A 16,513-nucleotide genomic window follows, 5' to 3' on the forward strand; every position below is an offset into this window, starting at 1 on the left:
ACTCCGGGCAGCCGAGCGGGAATGGAGGAAAACTAGACTCCCTGCGGACCTGGCTTCTTTTCACTCACTCCTCTCTACATTTTCTTCATCTGTTTCTGCTGCTAAGGCCACTTTATACCACTCTAAATTCCAAGCATCTGCCTCTAACCCTAGGAAGCTCTTTGCCACCTTCTCCTCTCTGCTGAATCCTCCTCCCCCTCCCCCCCTCCTCCCTCTCTGTGGATGACTTCGTCAACCATTTTGAAAAGAAGGTTGACGACATCCGATCCTCGTTTGTTAAGTCAAATGACACTGCTGGTCCTGCTCACACTGCCCTACCCTATGCTTTGACTTCTTTCTCCCCTCTCTCTCCAGATAAAATCTTGCGACTTGTGACGGCCGGCCGCCCAACAACCTGCCCGCTTGACCCTATCCCCTCCTCTCTTCTCCAGACCATCTCCGGTGACCTTCTCCCTTACCTCACCTCGCTGATCAACTCATCCTTGACCGCTGGCTATGTCCCTTCCGTCTTCAAGAGAGCGAGAGTTGCACCCCTTCTCAAAAAACCAACACTCGATCCCTCTGATGTCAACAACTACAGACCAGTATCCCTTCTTTGTTTTCTCTCCAAAACCATTGAGCGTGCCATCTTTAGCCAAATATATTGCTATCTCTCTCAGAATTACCTTCTTGATCCAAACCAGTCAGGTTTCAAGACTGGTCATTCAACTGAGACTGCTCTTCTCTGTGTCACGGAGGCTCTCCGCACTGCTAAAGCTAACTCTCTCTCCTCTGCTCTTGTCCTTCTAGACCTGTCTGCTGCCTTTGATACTGTGAACCATCAGATCCTCCTCTCCACCCTCTCCGAGCTGGGCATCTCCGGCGCGGCTCACTCTTGGATTGCATCCTACCTGACCGGTCGCTCCTACCAAGTGGCGTGGCGAGAATCTGTCTCCGCACCACGTGCTCTCACCACTGGTGTCCCCCAGGGCTCAGTTCTAGGCCCTCTCCTATTCTCTCTATACACCAAGTCACTTGGCTCTGTCATATCCTCACATGGTCTCTCCTATCATTGCTATGCAGACGACACACAACTAATCTTCTCCTTTCCCCCTTCTGATAACCAGGTGGCGAATCGCATCTCTGCATGTCTGGCAGACATATCAGTATGGATGACGGATCACCACCTCAAGCTGAACCCTGGCAAGACGGAGCTGCTCTTCCTCCCGGGGAAGCTAAGCAGGGTCGGGTCTGGTTAGTAACCACCTCTGCCGCCACCGAAGCCATTTTGTCCTCCTCTCATGCCATCACGGTTGACAACTCCGTTGTGTCCTCCTCCTAGAGTGCGAAGAGCCTTGGCGTGACCCTGGACAACACCCTGTCGTTCTCCGCTAACATTAAGGCGGTGACCCGATCCTGTAGGTTCATGCTCTACAACATTTGGAGAGTACGACCCTGCCTTACACAGGAAGCGGCACAGGTCCTAATCCAGGCACTTGTCATCTCCCGTCTGGATTACTGCAACTCACTGTTGGCTGGGCTCCCTGCCTGTGCCATTAAACCCCTACAACTCATCCAGAATGCTGCAGCCCGTCTGGTGTTCAACCTTCCCAAGTTCTCTCACGTCACCCCGCTCCTCCGCACACTCCACTGGCTTCCAGTTGAAGCTCGCATCTGCTACAAGACCATGGTGCTTGCCTACGGAGCTGTGAGGGGAACGGCACCTCCGTACCTTCAGGCTCTGATCAGTCCCTACACCCAAACGAGGGCATTGCGTTCATCCACCTCTGGCCTGCTGGCTCCCCTACCTCTGCTGAAGCACAGTTCCCGCTCAGCCCAGTCAAAACTGTTCGCTGCTCTGGCACCCCAATGGTGGAACAAGCTCCCTCACGACGCCAGGACAGCGTAGTCACTCACCACCTTCCGGAGACATTTGAAACCCCACCTCTTTAAGGAATACCTGGGATAGGATAATGTAATCCTTCTACCCCCCCCCCTTACCCCACCCCCCAAAAAAAAATATTTAAAAAATATATATATATATACAGTGGGGAGAACAAGTATTTGATACACTGCCGATTTTGCAGGTTTTCCTACTTACAAAGCATGTAGAGGTCTGTAATGTTTATCATAGGTACACTTCAACTGTGAGAGACGGAATCTAAAACAAAAATCCAGAAAATCACATTGTATGATTTTTAAGTAATTAATTTGCATTTTATTGCATGACATAAGTATTTGATACATCAGAAAAGCAGAACCTAATATTTGGTACAGAAACCTTTGTTTGCAATTACAGAGATCATACGTTTCCTGTAGGTCTTGACCAGGTTTGCACACACTGCTGCAGGGATTTTGGCCCACTCCTCCATACAGACCTTCTCCAGATCCTTCAGGTTTTGGGGCTGTCGCTGGGCAATACGGACTTTCAGCTCCCTCCAAAGATTTTCTATTGGGTTCAGGTCTGGAGACTGGCTAGGCCACTCCAGGACGTTGAGATGCTTCTTACGGAGCCACTCCTTAGTTGCCCTGGCTGTGTGTTTCGGATCGTTGTCATGCTGGAAGACCCAGCCACGACCCATCTTCAATGGTTTTACTGAGGGAAGGAGGTTGTTGGCCAAGATCTCACGATAAATGGCCCCATCCATCCTCCCCTCAATACGGTGCAGTCGTCCTGTCCCCTTTGCAGAAAAGCATCCCCAAAGAATGATGTTTCCACCTCCATTCTTCATGGTTGGGATGGTGTTCTTGGGGTTGTACTCATCCTTCTTCTTCCTCCAAACGCGGCGAGTGGAGTTTAGTCCAAAAAGCTATATTTTTGTCTCATCAGACCACATGACCTTCTCCCATTCATCCTCTGGATCATCCAGATGGTCATTGGCAAACTTCAGACGGGCCTGGACATGCGCTGGCTTGAGCAGGGGGACCTTGCGTGCGCTGCAGGATTTCATTCCATGACGGCGTAGTGTGTTACTAATGGTTTTCTTTGAGACTGTGGTCCCAGCTCTCTTCAGGTCATTGACCAGGTCCTGCCGTGTAGTTCTGGGCTGATCCCTCACCTTCCTCATGATCATTGATGCCCCACGAGGTGAGATCTTGCATGGAGCCCCAGACCGAGGGTGATTGACCGTCATCTTGAACTTCTTCCATTTTCTAATAATTGCACCAACAGTTGTTGCCTTCTCACCAAGCTGCTTGCCTACTTTCCTGTAGCCCATCCCAGCCTTGTGCAGGTCTACCATTTTATCCCTGATGTCCTTACACAGCTCTCTGGTCTTGGCCATTGTGGAGAGGTTGGAGTCTGTTTGATTGAGTGTGTGGACAGGTGTCTTTTATACAGGTAACGAGTTCAAACAGGTGCAATTAATACAGGTAATGAGTGGAGAACAGGAGGGCTTCTTAAAGAAAAACTAACAGGTCTGTGAGAGCCGGAATTCTTACTGGTTGGTAGGTGATCAAATACTTATGTCATGCAAATTAATTACTTAAAAATCATATAATGTGATTTTCTGGATTTTTGTTTTAGATTCTGTCTCTCACAGTTGAAGTGTACCTATGATAAAAATTACAGACCTCTACATGCTTTGTAAGTAGGAAAACCTGCAAAATCGGCAGTGTATCAAATACTTGTTCTCCCCACTGTATATATATATAAAAATAAAAAAAACATTGTAAAGTGGTTAACCCACTGGCTATAAGGTGAATGCACCAATTTGTAAGTCGCTCTGGATAAGAGCGTCTGCTAAATGACGTAAATGTAAAAATGTGTTGGATTTGCCCCAAACGTAATGCTTTGTATTCAGGACAAAAAGTTCATTTCTTTGCCACATTTTTTGCAGTATTACTTTAGTGTCTTATTGCACCAATGGGTGCCCTTCTTTGCAAGGCATTGGAAAACCTCCCTGATCTTTGTCCTTGAATCTGTGCTTGAAATTCACTGCTCGACTGAGGAACCGTACAAATTGTATGTGTGGGGTACAGAGATGGGGTAGTCACTCAAAGATCATGTTAACACCATTATTGCACACAGAGTTAGTCCATGCAACTTATCTGACTTGTTAAGTTCATTTTTATTCCTGAAGTTATTTAGGCTTGTCATAACAAAGGGATTGAGCAGACTTTAATGCAGGGAAACTTAAATCCGTTCTACCTAATTTCTACCAGGATGTTAAATGTGCAACCAGAGGGAACAAAACTAGACCACCTTTACTCAACACACAGCTCTCCCTCGCACTCCATTTGGAAAATCTGACCATAATTATAGCCTCCTGAGTTCTGCTTATAAGCAAAAACTAAAGCAGGAAGCACCAGTGACTTGGTTAATAAGGAAGTGGTCAGATGACGCATATGCTAAGCTACAGGACTGTTTTGCTAGCACAGACTGGAATATGTTCTGGGATTCTTCCGATGGCACTGAGGAGTAAACCACATCAGTCACTGGCTTCATCAATAAGTGCATCGATGATGTCGTCCCCACAGTGACCGTACGTACATACCCCAACCAGAAGCCATGGATTACAGGCAACATCCGCACTGAGCTAAAGGGTAGCACTGCTGCTTTCAAGGAGCGGGACTCTAACCCGGACGCTTATAAGAAATCCCGCTATGCCCTCAGACGAACCATCAAACAGGCAAAGAGTCAATACAGGGCTAAGATTTAATCGTACTACACCGGCTCTGACGCTCGTCGGATGTGGCAGGGCTTGCAAACTATTACAGACTACAAAGGGAAGCACATCCGCGAGCTACCCAGTGACACGAGCCTACCAGACGAGCTAAATCACGTCTATGCTCGCTTCGAGGCAAGCAACACTGAAGCATGCATGAGAGCATCAGCTGTTCCGGATGACTATTTACATTACATTTACGTCATTTAGCAGACGCTCTTATCCAGAGCGACTTACAAATTGGTGCATTCACCCTATAGCCAGTGGGATAACCACTTTACAATATCTTATTTTATTTTTTTATTTTTTATTTATTATATATCTTTTATTTTTTGTCTTTATTTTTTATTTTTTTAGGGGGGGGGGGGGGGGGGGGTAGAAGGATTACTTTATCCTATCCCAGGTATTCCTTAAAGAGGTGGGGTTTCAAATGTCTCCGGAAGGTGGTGAGTGACTCCGCTGTCCTGGCGTCGTGAGGGAGCTTGTTCCACCATTGGGGTGCCAGAGCAGCGAACAGTTTTGACTGGGCTGAGCGGGAACTATGCTTCCGCAGAGGAAGGGGAGCCAGCAGGCCAGAGGTGGATGAACGCAATGCCCTCGTTTGGGTGTAGGGACTGATCAGAGCCTGAAGGTACAGAGGTGCCGATCCCCTCACAGCTCCATAGGCAAGCACCATGGTCTTGTAACAGATGCGAGCTTCAACTGGATGCCAGTGGAGTGTGCGGAGGAGCGGGGTGACGTGAGAGAACTTGGGAAGGTTGAACACCAGACGGGCTGCGGCATTCTGGATGAGTTGTAGGGGTTTAATGGCACAGGCAGGGAGCCCAGCCAACAGCGAGTTGCAGTAAGCCAGATGGGAGATGACAAGTGCCTGGATTAGGACCTGTGCCGCTTCCTGTGTAAGGCAGGGTCGTACTCTCCGAATGTTGTAGAACATGAACCTGCAGGACGGATCACCGCCTTGATGTTAGCGGAGAACGACAGGGTGTTGTCCAGGGTCACGCCAAGGCTCTTCGCACTCTGGGAGGAGGACACAACGGAGTTGTCAACCGTGATGGCGAGATCATGGAACGGGCAGTCCTTCCCCGGGAGGAAGAGCAGCTCCGTCTTGCCAAGGTTCAGCTTGAGGTGGTGATCCGTCATCCATACTGATATGTCTGCCAGACATGCAGAGATGCGATTCGCCACCTGGTTATCAGAAGGGGGAAAGGAGAAGATTAGTTGTGTATCGTCAGCGTAGCAATGATAGGAGATGCCATGTGAGGATATGACAGAGCCAAGTGACTTGGTGTATAGGGAGAATAGGAGAGGGCCTAGAACTGAGCCCTGGGGGACACCAGCGGTGAGAGCACGTGGTGCGGAGACAGCTTCTCGCCACGCCACTTGGTAGGAGCGACCGGTCAGGTAGGACGCGATCCAGGAGTGAGCCGCGCCGGAGATGCCCAGCTCGGAGAGGGTGGAGAGGAGGATCTGATGGTTCACAGTATCAAAGGCAGCAGACAGGTCTAGAAGGACAAGAGCAGAGGAGAGAGAGTTAGCTTTAGCAGTGCGGAGAGCCTCCGTGACACAGAGAAGAGCAGTCTCAGTTGAATGACCAGTCCTGAAACCTGACTGGTTTGGATCAAGAAGGTCATTCTGAGAGAGATAGCAAGAGAGTTGGCTAAAGACGGCACGCTCAATAGTTTTGGAAAGAAAAGAAAGAAGGGATACTGGTCTGTAGTTGTTGACATCAGTGGGATCGAGTGTTGGTTTTTTGAGAAGGGGTGCAACTCTCGCTCTCTTGAAGACGGAAGGGACATAGCCAGCGGTTAAGGATGAGTTGATCAGCGAGGTGAGGTAGGGGAGAAGGTCACCGGAGATGGTCTGGAGAAGAGAGGAGGGGATGGGGTCAAGCGGGCAGGTTGTTGGGCGGCCTGCAGTCACAAGTCGCAAGATTTTATCTGGAGAGAGAGGGGAGAAAGAAGTCAAAGCATAGGGTAGGGCAGTGTGAGCAGGACCAGCAGTGTCATTAGACTTAACAAACGAGGATCGGATGTCGTCAACCTTCTTTTCAAAGTGGTTGACGAAGTCATCCACAGAGAGAGAGGAGGGGGGGGGGATTCAGCAGGGAGGAGAATGTGGCAAAGAGCTTCCTAGGGTTAGAGGCAGATGCTTGGAATTTAGAGTGGTAGAAAGTGGCCTTAGCAGCAGAAACAGATGAAGAAAATGTAGAGAGGAGGGAGTGAAAAGATGCCAGGTCGGCAGGGAGTTTAGTTTTCTTCCATTTCCGCTCCGCTGCCCGGAGCTCTGTTCTGTGAGCTCGCAATGAGTCATCAAGCCACGGAGCTGGAGGGGAGGACCGAGCCGGCCAGGAGGATAGGGGACACAGAGAGTCAAAGGATGCAGAAAGGGAGGAGAGGAGGGTTGAGGAGGCAGAATCAGGAGATTGGAGGGAGAAGGATTGAGCAGAGGGAAGAGATGATAGGATGGAAGAGGAGAGAGTAGTGGGAGAGAGAGAGCGAAGGTTGCGGCAGCGCATTACCATCTGTGTAGGGGCAGAGTGAGTAGTGTTGGAGGAGAGCGAGAGAGAAAAGGATACAAAGTAGTGGTCGGAGACATGGAGGGGAGTTGCAGTGAGATTAGTAGAAGAGCAGCATCTAGTAAAGATGAGGTCAAGCGTATTGCCTGCCTTGTGAGTAGGGGGGGACGGTGAGAGGGTGAGGTCAAAAGAGGAGAGGAGTGGAAAGAAGGAGGCAGAGAGAAATGAGTCAAATGTAGACGTAGGGAGGTTGAAATCCCCCAAAACTGTGAGGGGTGAGCCATCCTCAGGAAAGGAACTTATCAAGGCATCAAGCTCATTGATGAACTCTCCAAGGGAACCTGGAGGGCGATAGATGACAAGGATATTAAGCTTAAATGGGCTAGTGACTGTGACAGCATGGAATTCAAATGAGGAGATAGACAGATGGGTTAGGGGAAAAATTGAGAATGTCCACTTGGGAGAGATGAGGATTCCTGTGCCACCACCCCTCTGACCAGATGCTCTCGGGGTATGCGAGAACACATGGTCAGACGAGGAGAGAGCAGTAGGAGTAGCAGTGTTTTCAGTGGTAATCCATGTTTCCGTCAGCGCCAGGAAGTCGAGGGACTGGAGGGTAGCATAGGCTGGGATGAAGTCAGCCTTGTTGGCAGCAGAACGGCAGTTCCAGAGGCTGCCTGAGACCTGGAACTCCAGGTGTGGGGTGCGTGCAGGGACCACCAGGTTAGAGAGGCAGCAGCCACGCGGTGTGAGGCGTTTGTGTAGCCTGTGCGGAGAGGAGAGAACAGGCATAGGCAGAGGCATAGTTGACAGGCTGTAGCAAATGGCTACAATAATGCAGAGGAGATCGGAATGAAATGAACTAAACATCTGGGAAAGGAGAGAGTAAAAACCAAAACTCCCAAATATAACTCTCCCAACTTCCACCTCAGAAACTATAATTGTTTCACTGAACCACCCGAATAAAACTCTCCCAACTTCCACTTTAGAAATTAGAATTGTTGTGAACTACAGCGGTTCAATGTTTCAAGGAATAGACTCAACTTACTTTATTCAGCTAGCTAACTATGATGCCATAGCTAACTAGCATGCTAGCATCCAATAACACACAGTTTAGCACCAATACTTGGTTACAACAAACTACCAATAGTGTGTTAACACACTAAACAGATAATTCGTGTCCGTGTCTAGTTCCTTTCATAACGCAGCAATAATTAAACGTTGGCTAGCTAGCACAAATATATTGTATTTAGCTGCTACAGTACAGCTAGCTGGTCGTGTTGGCTAGCTAGCAATGGCTGCTGTGTTGACTTTGTTTGAAAAACGGCGGCGCTGCGAACAAATGTAGCTGGCTAAAAGGATATTGTATTTAGTTGCTACCGTTGCTAATAGCTACTCGCCAGCTAGTCCAGGAGGTGAGTTAGCTAGCTAGGTAGCTTCGTGCTACACCCGGCACCGCCGAATACAATGCTAACCTACAATAACTACCCACAACAGCCCACGATGCCTACCTACAATACCTAACTACAATCTAAATACATAGTTTAAGCCTTACTCGACAAAGCCCAAGCTATGTATAAAGCCAAACTTACCCGACGCCAGCTGTCTGGGTGGCAGACAAGAAGACATTGGTCTTCTGCAATCAGTAGCTGTAATTAAGTACAGTAGCTACTAACTACCTAGCGTTAGTGCCTCGGATAATGAGGTTAGAAAAACAGCTGAATGGTAGGTAGCTAGCTGGCTTAATTACAGGTACTCTTAAGCGTGAAATAACATTGGAAACAACTATCCACAGTTGCTAAAAGTTACCAGTAGCTACCCGCTAGCTAGCTAGCTTTATTGGTCCAGGTAGTGGGTTAGCTAGCCTCGTGCTTCGCCGGGCTCCGCCGAATACAATACTTACCTACAATAATTACCTACAATAACCTACAATAACTACCTAAGTAAACTACCTACAATACCTAACTACAATACCTACCTACAATCTAAATACATGGTTTAAGCTTTACTCAACACCATATAAGAAGCCAAGCTTACCTCCTGCTAGAGAAAACACAACCTCTCCCGACCACTCTCCCGAATACACACTCTCCATAGCCGATGTGCGTAAGACCTTTAAGCAGGTCAACATTCACAAGGCCGACAGATTACCAGGACGTGTACGCCGAGCATGCGCTGACCAACTGGCAAGTGTCTTCACTGACATTTTCAACATGTCCCTGACTGAGTCTGTAATACCAACATGTTTCAAGCAGACCACCATAGTCCCTGTGCTCAAGAACACTAAGATAACCTGCCTAAATGACTACCGACCTGTAGCACTCACATCTGTAGCCATAAAGTGCTTTGAAATACTGGTCATGGCTCACATCAACACCATTATCCCAGAAACCCTAGACCCACTCCATTTTGCATACCACCCCAACAGATCCACAGATGATGCAATCACTATTGCACTCCACACTGCCCTTTCCCACCTGGACAAGAGGAACACCTACGTGAGAATGCTATTCATTGACTACAGCTCAGCGTTCAACACCAGAGTGCCCTCAAAGCTCATCACTAAGCTAAGGACCCTGGGACTAAACACCTCCCTCTGCAACTAGATCCTGGACTTCCTGACGGGCCGCCCCCAGGTGGTAAGGGTAGGTAACAACACATCTGCCACACTGATCCTTAACACGGGGGCCCCTCAGGGGTGCGTGCTCAGTCCCCTCCTGTACTCCCTGTTCACCCATGATTGCATGGCCAGGCACGACTCCAACACCATCATTAAGTTTGCCGACGACACAACAGTGGTCTGTTCGCCGACAACGATGAGACAGCCTATAGGGAGGAGGTCAGAGACCTGGCTGTGTGGTGCCAGGAAAACAACCTCTCCCTCAACGTGATCAAGACAAAGGAGATGATTGTGGACTACAGGAAAAAAGAGGACTGAGCACACCCCCATTCATCTGTAGTGGAACAGGTTGAGAGCTTCAAGTTCCTTGGTGACCACATCATCAACAAACTATCATGGTCCAAACACACCAAGACAGTCGTGAAGAGGGCACGACAAAGCCTATTCCCCCTCAGTAGACTGAAAATATTTGGCATGGGTCCTCAGATCCTCAAAAGGTTCTACAGCTGCACCATCGAGAGCATCCTGACTGGTTGCATCACCGCCTGGAATGGCAACTGCTCGGGCTCCGACCGCAAGACACTACAGAGGGTAGTGCGTACGGCCCAGTACATCACTGGGGCCAAGCTTCCTGCCATCCAGGACCTCTATACCAGGCGGTGTCAGAGGAAGGCCCTAAAAATTGTCAAAGACTCCAGCCACCCTAGTCGTAGACGGGAAGCGGTACCGGAGCGCCAAGTCTAGGTCCAAAAGGCTTCTTAACAGCTTCTACCCCCAAGCCATAAGACTCATGAACAGCTAATTATAGCTACACAGACTATTTGCATTGTTCCACCCCACCCCACCCCCTCTTTTACGCTGCTGCTACACTGTTTATCATCTATGCATAGTCACTTTAACTGTACCCACATGTACATATTACCTCAATTACCTCGACTCACTGGTGCCCCCGCACATTGACTCTGTACCGGTACCCCCTGTATATAGCCTCCCTACTGTTATATTATTTTACTGCTGCTCTTTAATTATTATTTATTTTTTCTTAGAACTGCATTGTTGGTTAAGGGCTTGTAAGTAAGCATTTCACTGTAAGGTCTACACCTGTTGTATTCGGCGCTTGTGGCAAATACAATTTGATTTGATTTGATCATCTTCAGTACAGGGCTACAACTGCACAATGAACTTGAATACCTCTAAACAGTGAAATACCCATATAATGATGTGCCATACACCTATACAATTACAGGGCATATAAACAACGCACTGGGGGACACAAATAAAGGGTTAAATGTCCGAAATGATATGACAGCCAAAACAGAGCTAGCTAGCTTGCAGTAGAAATACTAATTAGCATAACCATAAATATGACAACGTCGCAGAGAGCATCTTCAAACATAAACACCTGAAAGATATGAAATATGTACTTACATTTCAACAAGGACACACATTGGCCTTGGCTAACACAGTGAAAGCTAAGTGTTGGGAAAACACAAGGATGGCTGGAGCTTTCTCTCGAGCTGATCTTCTCTAAGCTGGAGATCGCCCAGCATGCTCTGCTCCACTTCACCGGTTGGCGGAACTACAGCTCTGATATAATGAACTAACATTACTAATATGATTAACTACAAATACTTCACAGCCTTTTGTACAGCTGCCCCTGAATTCATTATGTTAATTCACTCCTAAGAAAGGCTCAATACTTAACTTGACTAAATGAACTCTTCCTTACATATCATACCCAAACTTAACAGACATGAGACCAGATGTCTAGTGGTGTCTATCCGCCCTATCAGCAGAGGGCCTGGCTAGGTATAACCACTAATAACAAATAAACTCTAGTCCAGTACTTAAATGATGGAAAGGGTTCCCTGCTCTTTTGGAGTAGAGGAGCTGATGTCCATAACAGCCGGGTGGGAACACTTAGTCCATCAGGGGCACACTGTGGTGAGAATGTCCTCCTGGGAGAGGGGTGAATGTCACTGATGGATCGCTGCTTTGTTCCAACAGCAGGAAACAGTCCAAACTATTAGGGTGTTAGCTGGCAGGAAACTAGGGGGAACACCTGACTGCTTAGCTAATAGGGCACCAGGGACACCTGAGTGTCTGGTGACTGAGGAGCTAAAGGCCTGGCAACATGGCCTGACTAATAACTAAGGGCAGGACACTGTGGCAAGTAAAGGCTGGCAGGCAGGTCCTACTACATGGTTCAACAGGTCTCCAGTAACTGACTATCAGAGGCTGTTGGGGCTACCAGCAGGGTATCTGTACTAGGGGAAGACTTGTCAGAGGGAACAGTCTCTGGGGATGACACAGTCAGAGACTCGAAGGAGGGAGCGCTCTGGGCTCCATTGGCAGGAACTGGCTTGATCCCTAGAGCAGGGCCAGGTGGTAGCTCTATGGTGGACAGCATAAAGGGCTCCGGCTCTTGCGGAGACTCCCCAACCGGATCAGGCAGGGACCTCCAGACGAGGGGTCAGGAGCCAGATCTGAGCTGAAAATCGGGCTGAGCTGAGGTCTCACAGCAGGGACAGATGTGTTCTCCAGAGAAAGCAGCAGAGCTCCCCAGACAGGGTGTGACTATGGACCCTGGGCTAGAGCTGCAGAGGGTTCTCGTTGAGTGGCAGATTGGGGCTCCTCGACTGAGCCAGGATGGACCTCACAGGCAGGGACTAGCGGAGGTTGTAGGGCAGAAGACTGAAGGGCCCAGAAGTCAGGGTCAAGCTCTGGCCTCTCAGGAGGCGTCGCTGAAGGTCTCCGATGAGGAGCAGGTGGAAGCTTCCCCACAGGATCGGAGATGACCTTGCTGGCGAGGATGGGACCTCAGGGTGGAGGCTGAAGCGGCCCCTGTGGAGGAAGCCATAGTGAGCTCCCACTCAAGACCAGGTGGGGGCTCCCCAAGGGAGCTGGGCTGGTCTCTTTGTACTAAGATAAGTGGGAACCACACTGCATGGGCAGCCGTTGTCTGGAAGCCAGGGCCAAGTGGAGGGCCCGTGGCTAGAGATGAACTGGGCTCCTCATCAGGAGCAGGTGGGGGCTTGTCGTTGGCTTCTGGTGAAGCCCCCCTAACTGAAACAGGGATGACTCCTAGTGTAAAGCCAGGTGGTGGCCTCTGGGCTGCAGCTGGTGCCAGAGATACTGAGACAGGGGCTGAGGATCACTGGGCTGCGGCTGGTGGCAACCAGGGAGATGCTGGCTGATGATCTGCATCAACGGCGGTCTGTGGGCCTGTGGCTGCAATTCAATGGCTCTCTGTTGCAGGAGCTGGTGACCTGAAGACAGGGCCAAGTTGTACCTTCAGGTCCAGCTGGGCTGCCCGGGTAGGAGGCAGCGGGTCTACGATGACGGAAGCAGGCTGGGCCCTCGTGGTTGGAGAAGGCTGTTCCTCATGCCTGGCAGACAGTGAGTCTGACTTGACAGGGGTAGGCTGAGCTCCTATAGCAGGAAGAGACAGGAGACTAGCGCACGGGGTAGGCTCGGCCCCATAGTCAGTTGCATACAGGAACTTGAGGGAAGAATGGGTTAGCTTTGTAGGGATCAGCAGTAACCCTGGGGAAGGGACAGACTGGGCCCCATCTGTGGTAGCTGGTCTGGGCTCCAGGACAGGGGTAGGCAGAGCTCCTGTGGGCGGAGAGGGCTGTAGCACCATCTTGGTCTTTAGCACCACAATGGCTACTACTGGCTGATGCTCTGTAGCCGGAGCAGCTGAAGAGTCCACCTCAGTGATTAACTTTGGCTCTGTAGCAGGAGCGGGTGGCAACTCTGAAATAGCGGCTGGCTGCAGGCTAATGTTGACTGATAGGTCCTTCGTGGCGGCAGACTGAAACACCCTGTCAGGAACAGGCTGGATACCCATGCTGAGGCAAACTGAGAACCAAATGGAAGGGATGGGTAGACACACCCTGGCACCGTCAGTGGGCTGGTACTCCACACTGGGAGTGTCTAGGAGCTGACAGGTAGGTATGTCTCTTAGCTGGACCACTGGTGGAGGAGTAGCCTCCTGACAGGTGGAGTGACTGAGGGAACTCATAGCTGCTGGAGGAGGCTCTTGGTAGCCGCACTGTAGGCTTGGAATGTCACGGATGACATGGCAGTAGTGACTCATCAAATGCTGGAGGCCATGTTGGGGGGGTCAGGCCACTCACTGTTGTCATACTGTCCATCGCAAGCCGTATGTTCTTCGTTGGGTGATGGCTTCATATGCTCAACCAGCTCTGACGTGGGCCGTGGTGGTGCCAGCAGAACTCTGCTGGAAGGATACCTTGGGATGAGGCCTCTGTAGGGGGTGGCTTAGTGGGAGAGAGACTAGCAATAGACTGGGATGTGAGCTGTGGCAGCACGGAGCGGAGAGTCTCGGCGAGCTGTACCATCTCTTCTTGTTGCTCACGTAGCTGAGTGAGTCTGACCTGCATAGCTTAATGGGACTGCCGCAGCTGGGCTCTCTCTTGCTCAATGTTCTCTCTCACTAGCTCGTGCTCTGTAGGTCGCTTCCTGTGTTCCCAGTGACTGTTGTAGACCATGGACAGACCTCTATGTTGCTCCTTACTCTGCTTACTGTGGCTCATCCTTCTGCTCTCGTGGGTCAGATGAGGGTTTAGGACAGACCTGTACTCTCTTAAGGTCTCCCACTCATCTGGACTTGTGTCCCATCTGGCCTGGCTGGATAGGAAGGGACTGGGTGGAGTGAGGGGTGTCATCTTGGCAGCTCCCTCCATGCGAGGCTGAACTTAGTCTTCTTGCCCATGCACATACTGTGTAGTGCTACTATAACTTGGATAAGATGAAGCTTGGCACCTTGGATGATCAGACCAGGTCCAGGCTTCACTGGTAACTCGCTGCATCTTGATCCGGGAGTAAACACCTTTATCCGGCTCGAACGAACCACAATGTAAGTGAGGACTTGGTAGACTGTATATTCTTTAGGTTGTGTTCGCTCCCGTGTACTCGTAAGGGCACAGATGACAGACAGGTAGGATTCCAGTTGAGGTGGTTTAATAACGCTGAATATGCACAGGCACTGAACAGCACCACACAGTGTATGTAGTATGGATGGGCTAAGGCACACACCAAAGTGTGTGTGTGGTCTGCAAGTAAAGAGAGAAATAAAGATACAATAGTGAATGACAGAATACAATCTCCAATTCACATCTCTTGCCACCTCACGTGTGCTCCAAACCATAGCACCATCATCTTCAGTACAGGACTACAACTGCATAATGAACTTGAATACCTCTAAACAATGAAATATAATGTAATACCCATATAATACTGTCATACACCTATACAATTACAGGGCACATAAACAACGAACTGGGGGACATTATCCTTTACAAATACAGGGTTAAATGTCCGAAATGATATGAAAGCCAAAACAGAGCTAGCCAGCTCACAATAGCTAGCTTGCAGTAGAAACGACTAATTAGTATAACCATAAATATGACATTATTGTCACAGAGTGCATCTTCAGACACCTGAAAGATATGAAATATGTACTTACATATAACAAGGACACACACTGGCCTTGGCTAACACAATGAAAGCTAACTGGTGGGAAAACAAGGATGGCTGGAGCTTTCTCTCACTTGACTTCTCTCCAGCTGATCTTCTTCTCTAAGCTGGAGATCGCCCAGCATGCTCTGCTCCACTTCACCGGTGGGCGGAGCTACACCTCTGATATGATGAACTAACATTACTAGTATGATTAACTACAAATACTTCACAGCCTTTTGTACAATTTTGTTTGGAGACATTGTGCTTTAATTTGTGTTTGGAGCTCATCAGTTTATAAGTTAGAATGTTAGCAAGCTAAATGTCCTTTACCTTGAGCTAAAAGCTCATGTGGCATTATGCCCTAGTGGGGCATTTAAGCCCTGAATGATGCCTGACAGGTAGCTCTATCTCCCAGGTTGTGTTCCACCCCCAAGACCACAGCCAATCGAATGCAGCAACAACGTAGCTAACTTGGCTAGTCTTGTGAGTGAGTGAGTGAGTGAGTGAATGAGTGAGTGAGAGAGAGCTAGCTAGCTAGCTAGCTAGCGATGGGCTGATCATATTCAATTTCAGCCTGAGAGCTTGATCAGATTCAAAAGCAGCCTCAGAGGCTCATATGTCAGGATTCTGCCTTGTAGGCTGTTTTATAGGTAAAGTTCCTTGCAAGCAAATTCGCAGTCAGTGCATTATGTATATGATCAAGAGTGGGTGCGATCTAATCCTGGCAGGCTGATCAGATTCAATAGCAGCCTCAGAGGCTAATAAGTCAGGATGCTGCCTGTAAGCTGTCTGCAAGGAACCTTATGAAACAGCCTACAAGGCAGCATCCTGATTTAACAGCCTCAGAGGCTGCTATTGAATGTGATCAGCCTGCCAGGAATAGAGCTCACTCCCTGGATCAGATATGCACCTGCCTATAAAGCACTTTGACAGCTGATCTGCCTATGGAACACCCCACTAGGCAGCATCCTGACTTCTCAGCCTCCGAGACTGAAATTGAATGTGATCAGCCTGTCAGGAATGGAGCTCACCCACTGTAAATGTAAATATTCACAAAACATGAAGTGTCCCTTATAATTATACACATCAGTTTTAGAAGCTAACAACAAGCATACATAACAAGCTAGCTTGCTAGCTAACAAGACCACCTAGCTAGCTCACAAGACTAGCCAAGTTAGCTGCGTTGTTCCTTGCATGATAATTATTTTATTTATTATTATTAGATCAGCTTTAATATTGCAG

The sequence above is a fragment of the Coregonus lavaretus genome, assembly GCF_964263955.1.
Source record: "Coregonus lavaretus genome assembly, chromosome: 3".
In the NCBI taxonomy this organism is placed as follows: Eukaryota; Metazoa; Chordata; class Actinopteri; order Salmoniformes; family Salmonidae; genus Coregonus; species Coregonus lavaretus.